The following is a 13,488-nucleotide window of genomic DNA, read 5'->3' on the forward strand; positions in this document are numbered from 1 at the left end:
AACTTTAGTTTCCGGCGCGTTTCTTTATGAAAAGTGTAAACAATTAATATTGTTTGGCCATCGCTAAAGCTCACCCATACTTATCTCCAGTTCTGTTTGCTCGATTATAAATACATAATAAGAATATCAACACGTTTGAAGACATGTTGGAGCCGATACTAGAACAACGATAGCGCAGGTTCATATGAAATTTGGGCCATATATGTATCTATTTACATTTCAACTCATTGTTGTTTGAGGACTGATAATTTTTATTTGTTCGAGGTGTTATACACCTTCATTCGGCTGAAATCAGGAAACCCTAAAAAAGTCAGGAACAAGATATATTCTTGGAATTTATACCCTTCCCATCAAAATTCAAAACGATTGACGTTATTATTTTATTTAATTTTACTTTTAAATTGCTTGCGTTCATTCAAACCCTCATTCGCACCCGATGGTGCATAGGGCACTGTATCATATAAATGCAGTGTTATCTTAATCGTTAACACATAAAGGAAAGGTGATCAGCCCTCCACTTCTGGTCTCAGTTCAGGGAAATATGAAATAAATAAGAGTATTAGACTAGATAAATCTATCATTAATAAAATAGATAGATACCATGCAATATCATCAATGGATTCAATATCTTACATCAAACAAGATTCGTCACATTTATTTGTATATATATTTATCCTTGTCATATTTTCTTAGTAAGACACCACTAAACAGGCTTAAACCCGCCTATGACGGTCGTCAGCCCCGTAAATGCCCAGACTTCCATATTTTTCTTCATCTTTGATGAGATGTCAAAAAATAATATAAAAAAATACATATACCTTATTTCGCACATTCCCCTTACAAAAAATACAGACTTCATTTGGGTTGAGAGGTCGATATAAAAAAAAAACTCCTAATTTTTTTAAAATATACTAAATATTTTTCAAATTGAGAAAAAACCTCCAGGTTTTACCAAAACAGATCTGTGGCATAGTAAAAAAGTTCAATAAGTGGCTTGATATTTATTTTAAATACATTGCATTATATTTTTAAACATTAAAAACGTTCTCCTGAAAAATTAAGTTTTTTTTTATTTATGACGTTCTTGAAAGGAGTAAGCGATATAACAGGTTTGGGCGCACTAAATAAAATGGCCTCATATAATGATGAGATTATCAAAAACGCGATGTTTCTCATACAAAATGAAATTGACCGTTGTATTCTAAGGCGGTTTAAGGTTATTTTAGTGTCATTTTTATTAGTGTCATTTTTATGTGGTTTATGCGTTTTCTAGCGCCACGGTGTTATAGAATGCGACTTTCTACACGCCGACAGGGTCCTAATGGAGCACAATGACATAAAACATCACGAGAAAGGTGGCACTGCCTTCGGGACTTTGGTATAGTCCTCTCGCTTCACACGAGCCGACCCGGCGGGGAGTCCCTGGCGGAGAGTGCTCTCAGCTAAGCGCGGCCCGTTACCCACTGCGTATAATAGGGTCCAACGCGAAATCGAATGACGTTTTTTTTACATTTTCATTTTAACAGCTCGACATTCCGGAGCATGTGATGCGTTGACCATTTTTCATCGCATTTGAACGTGTGATTCGCGGTTGAAAGAAAGGCCTCGCATTTTTGAATTTTTAATTTAAGTATTACTTGGTAAAAATAACTATTTCTTTTAATCTATTATTTCAATGCATTTTTCATTATTTTCAAACGCAAAATGATGAAAAATGCATCGAAATACGTGTCACAATTGTTTTTTTAAGAAATAGTGGTATTTACCAAGTAAAACTTAAATTAAAATACCATCATATTAGCACAATGTGACTGCCGAATAAATTAATGAAATCATACTTGAATTATCTAAGTGACTCTTAATCTTAGCTACGATTTATGTAACACTGCTTACCATAGCCCTTCTTAGGATTGAACTTTAAAAGCAGAGGAAGTCCGAGGAAATCTTGACATTATCAAGTATTTCAAATACTTGAATGTGGCCAGGTCGAAAGTCAGAATAATCAACATATCTTGATTCAGAATCACTTGTCTTTTTTTAAACATCTACTAAAATCCCTTGTAATAATACATATAATAATAAAATACATTATTCCCAAGATACAATTAATGTTATAACATTTTTTTTAATGTTAAAATTCATTTATGATTTCAAGAAGACGTATCTTGATTCAACATATCTTGATTCAGAATCACTTGTCTTTTTTTAAACATCTACTAAAATCCCTTGTAATGTGTATGATAATAAAATGCATTATCCCTCAATTAATGCCATATTTTTTTTTTTTTAATATTAAAATTCATTTTATTTTTTGACATTTCATCAAAGATGAAGAAGAATATGGAAGTCTGGGCATTTACGGGGCTGACGACCGTCATCGGCTGGTTTAAGTGATCACTTTACACACGTGTAACATTCACCAATTCTACCCATTATTGACAACCACACTACTCAAATTCTTGGAAGTTCTATATATATGAACCAATTTAGAAACTTTGTTCTTGAATCACTAGAACTTCACTACAGACATATATTGGTGAGACGTAAAGAAGCTTTTTTACTAAGCAGAAACTCTTTTATTAGTATGTGAGGTCCGAATCCTGGATTATAATCACACACATGAGAAACGCCAGAAAATACCATTTTCAACTTTATTATTTAAGCTTATAATTTGACCAGATAATTTATTTACAACATTTTGAGTGTGTCCAAATACTTGTACGCAAAATCTGTAAAATCTTGTTGTCAGCCCCGTAAATGCCCAGACTTCCATATTCTTCTTCATCTTTGATGAGATGTCAAAAAATAATATGAAAATAACTCCTGTAACTGGAGATAATACAGATTTTGTGAACAAGTATTTGGACACACTCAAAATGTTGTATTAAAATTCATTTATGATTTCAAGAAGATATGTACCTACAATATGTACGAATTTTCCAGCCCGATGATTCTGAAGTGGGTGCACGAAAACAAATGGCTGCACCGATATTGCATCATGACTATAAATATATTAAAATATTCAGAAGAACATTGAAATTCGGATTCATAAAAATGCAATAAAGTTGTTGTCTTCTGCGCAACATTGTACGGAAACAACCTACTCCGATTGTCTAAATTTAAATATTACAGTTTAAATATTTAAGTAGATAAATTTAAATATAAAGTGTGATCTTAAAAAAATCAGCTTCCTACGGTGATAATGTACACCGAAAAATAATATGAGGTATGATTTTCCTCGTGTCATTGCATGCAAAATGAAATTTTATATTATTTGGGAATTTAACAGGTTGGTAAGGCGAGATAGTCAATAGCCCCACACTAAATTTCCTTTAAACTAAGGTAACATTTAACGTCCAAAATCATGGTTTTTGAAAGAGATGAATGTAGATCTGAGTGTGAAATATTGGTAAATGGGGAGATTTTGGAACAGGTAGATGATTTCATATATTTGGGTAGTATGTTTTCTAGGGATGGAAAGATTGATAAAGACATAGAAAGGAGAGTGAATGCTGGGAACAGAGTGAATTGTGCTATGAGGAGATGCATGAATGTAGAAGAGGCAAAGAATGTTTGCAAAGACAGAGTGGTGTGGCGTTCGATTCTCTCTGCCTACCCCTGCGGGGAAGCGGCGTGATGGTTAGTTAGTTAGTTAGTTAACATTTAACGTAATTTAGTATGGAAAAATCAAGTTTTTCTTCGAAAAAAATATATTGTTTTATTATTGGAAGGTAAGGAGTTACAATAAAAATGATAAAAAAATGTTTATTTGCCAAATCCCAATAAAATTAATTTTGAAATGTACGCGGACAACATGTTTGGCTTTTCGGGCAGCCGGTCGCGTAATGACTTCTTTTATTTGAGAATCCACCAGTAACATCAAGTATAACACATATACAAGTATTACAAGTACTTGTACTGTTCCGACAACGAAATTCCGCATTCGTGAAAATACCTGGAAGAGAGTCAAAAAAGAGAAAGAAGAAAGATCGAAGCTCAAATCAAAGACAAATTGTACGAAACGAGAGACAAACCAAGATATCAATGTCGACTTACAATGTCAAATTATCTCAGCGCTAAGAATGTCGTGTTTAACATCCCCATATTCATCGTTAAACAATTTAGATAAATGATAAATATAGAAACTTTGTTTAGAGCTTGTTCTACTCGTGAGTAGCGCTAAGGTATCAGTTGCCCTGGAGTTTCGACTGGGAGCTTTAAAACATATACTTTATGTAAGTTCCAGCAATTTTATGTGCGATTGATCAAATTATAAAATCGGATCACATCTGTTGATTTTCCGCGATCATTTAGAGAGTTATTATAAAAAAAGATCGCAGAATCTTAGCTATTTATCTTTTGAGTGTTGTCTAAAACATCCATAGTTAAGATACTTTAAAAATGTATTTGGTATTCCTACGATTCTCCGTTTATGTATTTTTTTATTCATATTCGACACCTGGGATACATTATTATCTTCTCACATATAATAATATATGTCTTTGCTAGTAGTTCTGCTCTTTGACCTACTACATATTTATATAAGTATCAATTTCAGTAGGTACGTTTTTATGCTGAACCGTTATTTGTTCCAAATAATGTATGAAATACTCAATAAAATACATGATTTATCGAGAATTTATCCTATTATACTTTGCCCAAATTCAACTTTGATACTGTTGATTCGCGTGGCTTGGGATATAATATAATAAAAGACGCAGCTAACTTTAAAAAAATGCAAAGGCTATAACATAAAATCGAGCCCTTATGCCTTTTGTTCGGTAAAGAATGACACCCGAGCGTCGTCACACGAGGGACAATGACCAAGAATTGTATGAAATATGAGAATGGTCAGCGAGAATCCATATCGTGTTTTGATACATATCTCGCTTAAAGAAATCCTTATTTTTTTGTCGCTGAAATATAATATAGGTCCGATTAACCGTGATACGTTTATTGGAATGCAGTAACATATATGTCACTTGCTTAAATCAATCAATGCTGACGGTACAGTGAGAATATAATCAAGGACAAAGGACAAAGTGGCGTAGTTGTGTAGACGCTCGACTGCGAAACTGGCGTCTTGGGTTCGATTCCCGCCAAGTGCAAAATATATTCAAGAAAGATTTATTTATATACATAAATATATTATATAGTATTTTATATGTAACGACTCAAGCATTTTAAAACCGGTACCGATTAGTATTTTAAGAAGTAACTTGAGCTAAAAAGAAAAGTAATATATATATTTGCCTTTTTCGTATATTAAAAGCATTATTAACTTTGTGGTGTTGTAATATAACACTTACATTATCATTCATAGTTCACAATGTTAAAAACCACTAATAACTCGTAGATTTTAAAAGACTGTAGATGCTTACAGTCGACCTGATAATGGAATAATTATTCCGAAACCGGTAGTCGGGAAGTAATGTTTTTACATGGTTTTATACAATGTTGTATATTGGTTGGCTTACAGAATAAAAGTAATGTATAAATTATCCTAATTATGAAGTAGTTTTATTTATTGTTTCGGCATTAACTTTGTGGTAAGACATGTTACAATAATTAAAGAAAACACTTCGTTTTTTACCACTTGAGTTTAATTATAGACTACATGTTTCAGAAGCTAAACTTCCATCATTCAGGTCTGTATAATAACTAAAATATAAAATATAAAATTGTTCTATAAATAAGGATAGGGGGAAAGTAATGAAGTAGTTTGTTTTCGCTCCCGTGGAGTTATGGTTAACACGTTCAGCTACCGAGCTAAAGGCTCCAGGTTCGATTCCCAGAGAAACGGAAACAGATATCAGTAATTTTCCACCCTAATCTATAATATTTAATATCACCCTGGACTTAAGCGCAGGACTAATCACTTTGCCTTCATGTAAGTGACAATCAAAATAACACGATGTCAAATGCGATGCAGTGCCCTATACACCATTGGCAACGAATAAGGGTTAGAAGAAGAAAAAGAAGAATCTATGAAGTTAAAACGTTAACCTTCTTACGAAATTCTACGCCAGTTTGCTTAATATTCTATATTTCTTTTATTCATAAGCTATTCCTGTTGTTTGTTTCTCTTTTGATGTTTTAAGATCTTTAATTTTGTAAATTACATAAGAAATCCTACTTATATTGCTTAATGTACTCAAAATTTATAACAATTCAAGCTTTTTAAATGAATGAGCTTATGAACAAACATCATGACGGTCACTTTTATTGATTTAACCCGATGGTTGCCAGAGACGAGATATCTCGGCAAATGGCGGAGTGCCCGTATTGCCAGAGACGAGATATCTCGTCAGTACTTTTGATGACGTATTACTCCGCAGTTTTAACTCATATTGACAATCTGTCAAAAACGGAACATACATTGCCATCAGTTGAAGTTGTCACAAAATATTTTATAAAGTTTTTAAATACTTTTAAGTGATTTATCGGTATCACTTTCAGCTGACAGTTGACAGATGTCATTAGGGCTACCACTCAAACCACTTGAAATATTGATTATTTTAATCGATTGTTTTGAACGCCAGGGGTTTTTATTTTGCTCAATTTTTTTTTTTTTCTTATTATTTTAAAATATTCCATTGATAAATAATAGTTGTGTGTTAATATTAAATTTAATAAAAACTTGCGTGTGCGACTTAGTGTGACAACCCTGAAAATTTGAAACTGGTTTAACTTCAAGAATAAAACTCTAACAATCGATGCGGGATATAATATTTGGTAAGTAAATTATAATTCAATAAAAACAACAAAAAAAAATCTTTAGACAACTTTTTTTTTTCAAAAAAATACTTGGCCTGTTGAGCACTGCGGCGTAATTTATTTGCGGCTATGAAAAGGTTAATAGTTTTTAGGGGTCAAACCGTGGATAACTCTGAAATTCGGGTACCGTATTTTACATTACTGAATTTCAGTACCACAACGTCCTGAAGGAAGTTCCTGTAAAAATGACCGAAACTTCGGTAGAATGTAATAATGCACTAATTAACCTCTCAAAATTTTATTTTATTCAATTCGTACTTTTTTTTCAATCATACACGAATACATTTCTTTAAATGATTCTAAATAATCTAATAATGATGCTTAAATATTACGAGCAGAACTTTCCTTCGTGTGTGAACAATCGAGATAACACTGCGTTTATACGATGCAGTGCCCTATGCACCATCGGGTGCGGAAAAGGGTTTGAAAAAAGAAGAAATATTACGAACGTAAGGTATAAAATTTAACAAAAATTCCATGTAGAAAATGCTTTAAATGTTTCAATAATGTAATAAAATTTTACATTTTTATAATTACCAATTGACTTATTTTCTACACATTGAAGGTTAAATAATTATTGAACGATCTTTATTTCAAGAGATAATTAATATTAAAGATTTTTTTCCTTAATTTGGGAATACAACAACTAAAATAAGTCGAAATGACTGCACCAAAAAATAGTAAATACATAAAATAGACACTTGTATAAAATTTTAAAAAAGGTGATGAGTATTTAAAAATAATAATAATAACTAATTATTATGGTAATAAATATTTTTTAGGGTTGAATCCCTTCCCTACAACTCAAATTATACTCGTATATAAGTAATCTATAAACTGTCAATTTCACTGTCAATAAAATAATTTCCATATTATAATTTACTGAATATTTATTTTCAGTGTGTAATAATTGTGACGCATCCGATTTTTTTTTAAATTCAATTACAAAGAGTATTCTGGGTTCTAAAAAAATATTTGCTTTGTGAATTTATTTAAATGTATTGTATTTTCACCTGTTGATGAGAAGAACTTTAGATCTCGAAACTAGCCGTGTTGACGTTAATAAACTCAAAAAGTGTTATACTAAACAAATTATTTATTTTTGTATCTTAATTAATAATATGTATTTCACTAAATATGTGCTTTGATATTTATTTTAAAGCAAGTAATACGTCAAACTATTATTTATCAATATCAGTAGATGTATAAAATGTGTATATAAATGTGTAATAAATGTATAATAAATTAAATATAACATAAAAATCATAACACGTTTTTCAGATTTAATAATATGACAAAATCTAAAAAAAAACAATTGGAGACCTTTAATATATAAAGGATCAATTTACGAAAAGGATGAATAAATTTAATTCGGTCGTCGAAACAGCTATTTAGATCTTATCATATTTTGGTATCCGAATTAATATTTTCCCCCATCGTTTAATCCCGAAATTCACTTAATTTTATTGTTTTGCACGACATTCAAGCAAATCCTACCGATAACAAAGAACACTCGTGAGATGAAAATTCAACGAACGACAAAAAAAAACAATTCCTTCTAGCAAACCTGAATTTGGATTTCGAAATAATTTTAAAATAACAGAAAATCGTCAATAAGTTAGATTTCATAAATGTTTGTCATATGCAAATGAATTAGGCATCAATACCGATTAAAAGTGTCACGGGCAATCAATCAACAAAGTATACGACAAACGATTAAAATATTCAAATGGCTCCCATAAACTCACCTGGTCTCCCGCGGAGTGGGTCGGTAGCTCGAAATCGGTGCTAAATCCAAGCGGGACCACGCGACAAGTCTGCTCAGCGTCCGGACCAATTATGCGGGCAATATGGCTATTTATCAAGTCTGGCTTCCGCGCTACGCCGCGATGTCTGCTGATGCTGTCTACTGATCGAGTCGCTCCGTGGCTAGTGCTCCAACTGCAGTGGCCGAAGCGAGAATAAAGCCAGAAGTCTTCATACACCGGTCGGCTCGGCTCCGCTGTGCCTGTGGTAGCGGGCTCCTAACTGCTCCCAGCTTGCGTGGAAAACTTCCGAAGGAATATGAGATCACCGGCTCCCACGCGGACGTACAGTCGTCTCGCTCCCCCCTACGCTTGAGAGCCAAGCCAGAAAGACGCGACACTCTTTCTCTCACCCCGACCTCGACGCGAGCGGCTTCTTGGTTTTCTATACCTTGAAAAAATGTTCAATGCTCTGCTTCTCTCCCTCTCCCGGCGGTGAGGCCAGGTAGGAAAGGGACGTCCGCTCGTTCGGAGGTCCTCTTATACCTGAACGTGGCTAGCTTCTTCTCCGCTGCCCGCTAGGATGCCGCGGCGTGCGTGTGTTGGTGAGGTATGTGTGCTCGTGTGTGGGTGACGCGCGCTGGTGTGCGTGCCAGAGGTCCCCAGGCGCGGCACGCGAGTCGAGAAGCGATCTCTGCTGTCCCGTTCCCAGTACTGCTCATTTGCCGGAGAATCTTCGCTCATACGTGAAATGTACTAGATTGCCTACAAAATACATTCTCGCTCGAATAATTAAGAGTTGCGCAAGACCCAGTGGTGGATAGTAATTGCGCAACGCCTTCCCGAGCTCCTAAGTGAAGCTGCGAGCACTTAGCGAAACGAAAGGCACTCACGAGACTCATCCATCACGCATTGATCATGTAGGCATAGATCGGAGCATGTGCATTTCTGCGTACATTACGAGCACTCGCCTTATTATCGGTGCGGAAATGGCAACTGGCAAATTTACGACAGCTTTCAGAGATGAGGAGCGCAAACATTTAATGCAAATACCGTCCGCATTAAACAAAGTTAATTATTTCTCATTCCGAAGCGTTTGACGAAACCACAAACCGCACGATGTGTATATAGGAGATATTTCCCATGCACCAACACTAGCGCGCCAGCGCGGAGGCTGACGAAAGAGTTTTTTTTAATAACTTTATCTCTCGCATCTCCCTCTTTGACCGGCTCGTTCTACGAGTTAGAGCGAGACGATAAAGTGCCGTAGAGTTACGCGTGGTACCTGGCATTAACCGAATTCCGAATGCGTACCTTCGGATGTGTCTTTTTGTATCGCCGACTCGCTCTTGGCCGCCCGCAATACCGGTTGCGCGAGCGAGATAGATAACTGCCGCGGAGTTACGCGTGGCTCATACCTGGCATTAACCAAATTCCGAATAGGCGCTTTGTGTTTTTGTTTTTTATAAGGCGTCCCTCTCGCGACCGCGGAAAGCTCGACGAGGAAACGGGACGGGAAATGCCGCCGAGTTACGCGCGAATGAATACAGTTGGATTATTTGATGTTATAAAGAACGTATTTTATTGGCCTACATTGTGGTATTGTGCGGAGACACTTTTTACCGTCTTTTATTATAATATTCAACAAAGGGAACCGGATTTGTCATCAATGCCTTTATTTCTTCCCATAAAATCGTTAGCCTATTGAAAAAAACCTATGTTACCATTATTAAAGTGATATTTTAACACTCCAAGATATTTTCTGAATTACCAAAAGTGGCTCTGAAATCTGGCTATAGCTTATGCAACACAGCGTATCATGGCCCTACTTAGGTTTCATCTTTATAATTTTTTATAGCTATTCTTACTTGCGAGTAGGTTTACTCTTTATGTTCAAAGTAACTATCATTTCATGAGTGAAAATTCTAAGTTACTATAATTTCATGAGTGAAAATTCTTAGCAAAATCATCGCTTCTTCGACGATCTGAAATAATTTACTTTAGGCGTTAATTTATGGAATATTTGAAGCACTCATATATGAAATAAAAAATAATAATTTCAGCGTAAGGAATTCAGGTATCAACTTTGAACACTAAACTTAATCTTTAAGTTATTATCTGATATATATTTTTTTAAATCAAAGAATAAGATGAGAACTACAAATTTATTTTTTGATAAAAAATAATAATTTCAGTAGGTACTGAAAATATTTTCACGAAACTCAACGATTCGTTTACTGGAATTAATAAATATAAAATGTTAAGATACCTTTTATTCATCCAATTTTCCGCCTCCATGGTGTAGTGTATAGTACATTTATCTACCATACCAGAAGTCACTGGTTCGATTTCCAGGGGGGTCAAAATAAACAAATAAAAATAAATACAAGTGATTTTTCACTATAATATTTATATGATATATTTTATATGTATCTGTGCGTATTATTTTTTTAATTAAACAATTGTATAATACCACTCAATGAGCTTTATTTTATTACACACGACTAGTTTCAAAAAGTAACAGATGATTAAAAGTAAAAACATTTAGATGAAAACATCCGAAACTAGTCGTGTGTAATGAAATAAAACTCATTAAGTGGTATACAGTGGTTAATTTTTTTAATAATTAACAAGTCATTCCACAAAGTTAATGTCAAATCAATAATAATATATCTGTTACGATAATTAAACGGAATACTTAATATTTTGAAGACGTTTTTTATAACGAAAAAAATATGTAAATTTTTCGTGATTATTGCACACCTTAAACACATACCGAAAAACCTTCGGTATACTTAGTTTGTTGAGGCTGCCTTCCGAAATTTGATTGATATGTTAAATCCGCCCCTATTTACGAACTAATTTGGGATTCCATCCCAATTGCTGAAGGCCATTTATAAAATCTGTTATAATCAAATCACCCAATAATATTCGTATAATTTTTGAGCATATCGTCATTCTTAGTCATCTGGCGATAGATCAGAATATTTGACTTTGTAATATAAAAGTAAGCTTTGTTTTTAATAACTTTTATTTTTGGTACTTGTAATAAAACGTTTATAATAATCTGAAATTGTTGACTTTTCGAAGCGGTAGGTTTCTTTACAAATGAATTAAAATATAAATGTTTGTTTGTTCAAAATCTTCAGTCAACTAACGTTACACTCTGATTTCTGGACTCAGCGTCGGGTTGTGGTCCCGTGGTTAGTGTCGCGGACTCTTAAGTCATAATTTCTCGGCTCGAACACACTCTACCACAACTTGATACCTATTTCTGATAATGAGCCGCTTAGGCTCACAGAAATAGTATGAAATATAAATATTTGTGTTAATAATAAAACCACAAATATTTCTCTTTAAAAAAAAACCTTTCACTCGTACAAGTACACGCCCATATTTTTTGGAAACATATTTTTTGCTGCATGTTAATTTTTTATTGCATGCTGTCGAAGTACGATCTCTCAGACGAATGTGTGGCTAAACGATGTATGAAAGACATTCGATTGGTGATATAAGGGAAAAATGCAATACTGAGATAAGCATTAGGTAAGGTGTTTTGAGGTGTGAATCGAATGAGTAATGAGAGAATAGTAAAACAAAATTATGAGGCGATTACATGGTACATTCAGAACCATAATGCCATGAAAAAATAACTTATATTTTAATGTATTTAATTAAAATGTTACTTGGTAAAAATACCACTATTTCTTAAAATCTAGATTTTATGAAATATTGGAAAATATCACTAGGAAAGAGGGCACTAGATCATATAAACGCAGTGTTATCTTGATCGTTAACACATGAAGGAAAGCAGATCAAGCCTCCGCTTCAGGTACCATTCCAGGGTAATATTAAATAAATATTAGAATATAATAAATTAGGGTGAAAAAATCACTTATGTATGTTTATTTGACGCCTCCGGTACAGTAGCCGAGCGCGCTGACCATTACACTATGGAGGCGGACAAATATATATAAGTATACACATATTATTTTCCATTCTGATAAAAATATTTAATATTATTTTTTGACATCTCATCAAAGATGAAGAAGAATATGGAAGTCTGGGCATTTACGGGGCTGACGACCGTCATAGGCTGGTTTAAGTGATCACTTTACACACGTGTAAAATTCACCAATTCTACCCATTATTGACAACCACACTACTCAAATTCTTGGAAGTTTTGTGAACTTTGAAGAGATGTCAAAAAATAATATGAAAATTAACTCCTATAATTCGAGGTAGTCCAGATTTGTGAACAAGTATTTGGACACACTCAAAATGTTGTAAATATTTCACATGTTGGCCATATATATAACCGCCTCGCTTTTTCACGGGCGATATGAAAAATGCAAATTATCACTAATTAGTATAAGACCGAAAGAGGGCATCTGTCATCTGGCTGTACCAGGGGAGCAGAGAGCAGAAGTGGGCCGCGCTCCGCCCACGGTAGCCTCACGACTACCGATCTCGGGCCGGCCGCCGCGTTACGCGCTCCCGGCGTGCGCGCCGCACACGCCCGCACCTGCGGGAAGCCTCGCCCTCGATACGTAATTATTCATCCACCTCCCCACCGCTTCTGTGCTCCCGCTAACGCCGCAGCGCGGGCGCAAATTATTTCAAATTAATTAATCAATTGACTTCCGTTTTACGAAACGTATATTCAATTTTGAAATCTGTAAACATAATTAAGTGTTTCCGCGTACATATGGCGAGCCATCCGGTTTATATATGCCGGTAAAATTCAATATTTGTCAGTAAGTTCTAGCTAAAAAAATACTTATATAAAACTGGTAAATGTATGGAAGTGAGGCATGGAGTTGTCAAAAGAAGGATGATGATAGTAGACTGAATGCAGTCGAAATACGATATTTCAGATGACTGTACGGCAAAATGATGTACCTATGATACATGTTCGAATGGTAAAATGAAGAAAATAAGACATTGCTGAGGTAAGCATTATACT

At 34.4% G+C, this 13,488-nt stretch overlaps 1 protein-coding gene across 2 annotated transcripts in view; it reads right to left on the bottom strand.

The window, feature by feature from the left end:
* Positions 1-9,678, bottom strand: part of drm (odd-skipped family member drumstick) — a 45,531-nt gene extending 35,853 nt beyond the window's left edge. Inside the window, exon 1 of one of the 2 annotated variants that reach the window (XM_088261957.1) lies at positions 8,526-8,740. The gene's annotated coding sequence lies outside the window, so the exon portion shown is untranslated. Of the gene's footprint in view, positions 1-8,525 lie in introns of both variants that reach the window. The other variant, XM_088261958.1, reaches the window with a different exon arrangement.
* Between the last annotated feature and the right edge of the window lie 3,810 nt (positions 9,679-13,488).

Source organism: Brachycentrus maculatus, unplaced genomic scaffold (assembly GCF_059751285.1).
Source record: "Brachycentrus maculatus isolate JH-2025_06_01 unplaced genomic scaffold, ASM5975128v1 h1tg000170l, whole genome shotgun sequence".
Lineage (NCBI taxonomy): Eukaryota > Metazoa > Arthropoda > Insecta > Trichoptera > Brachycentridae > Brachycentrus > Brachycentrus maculatus.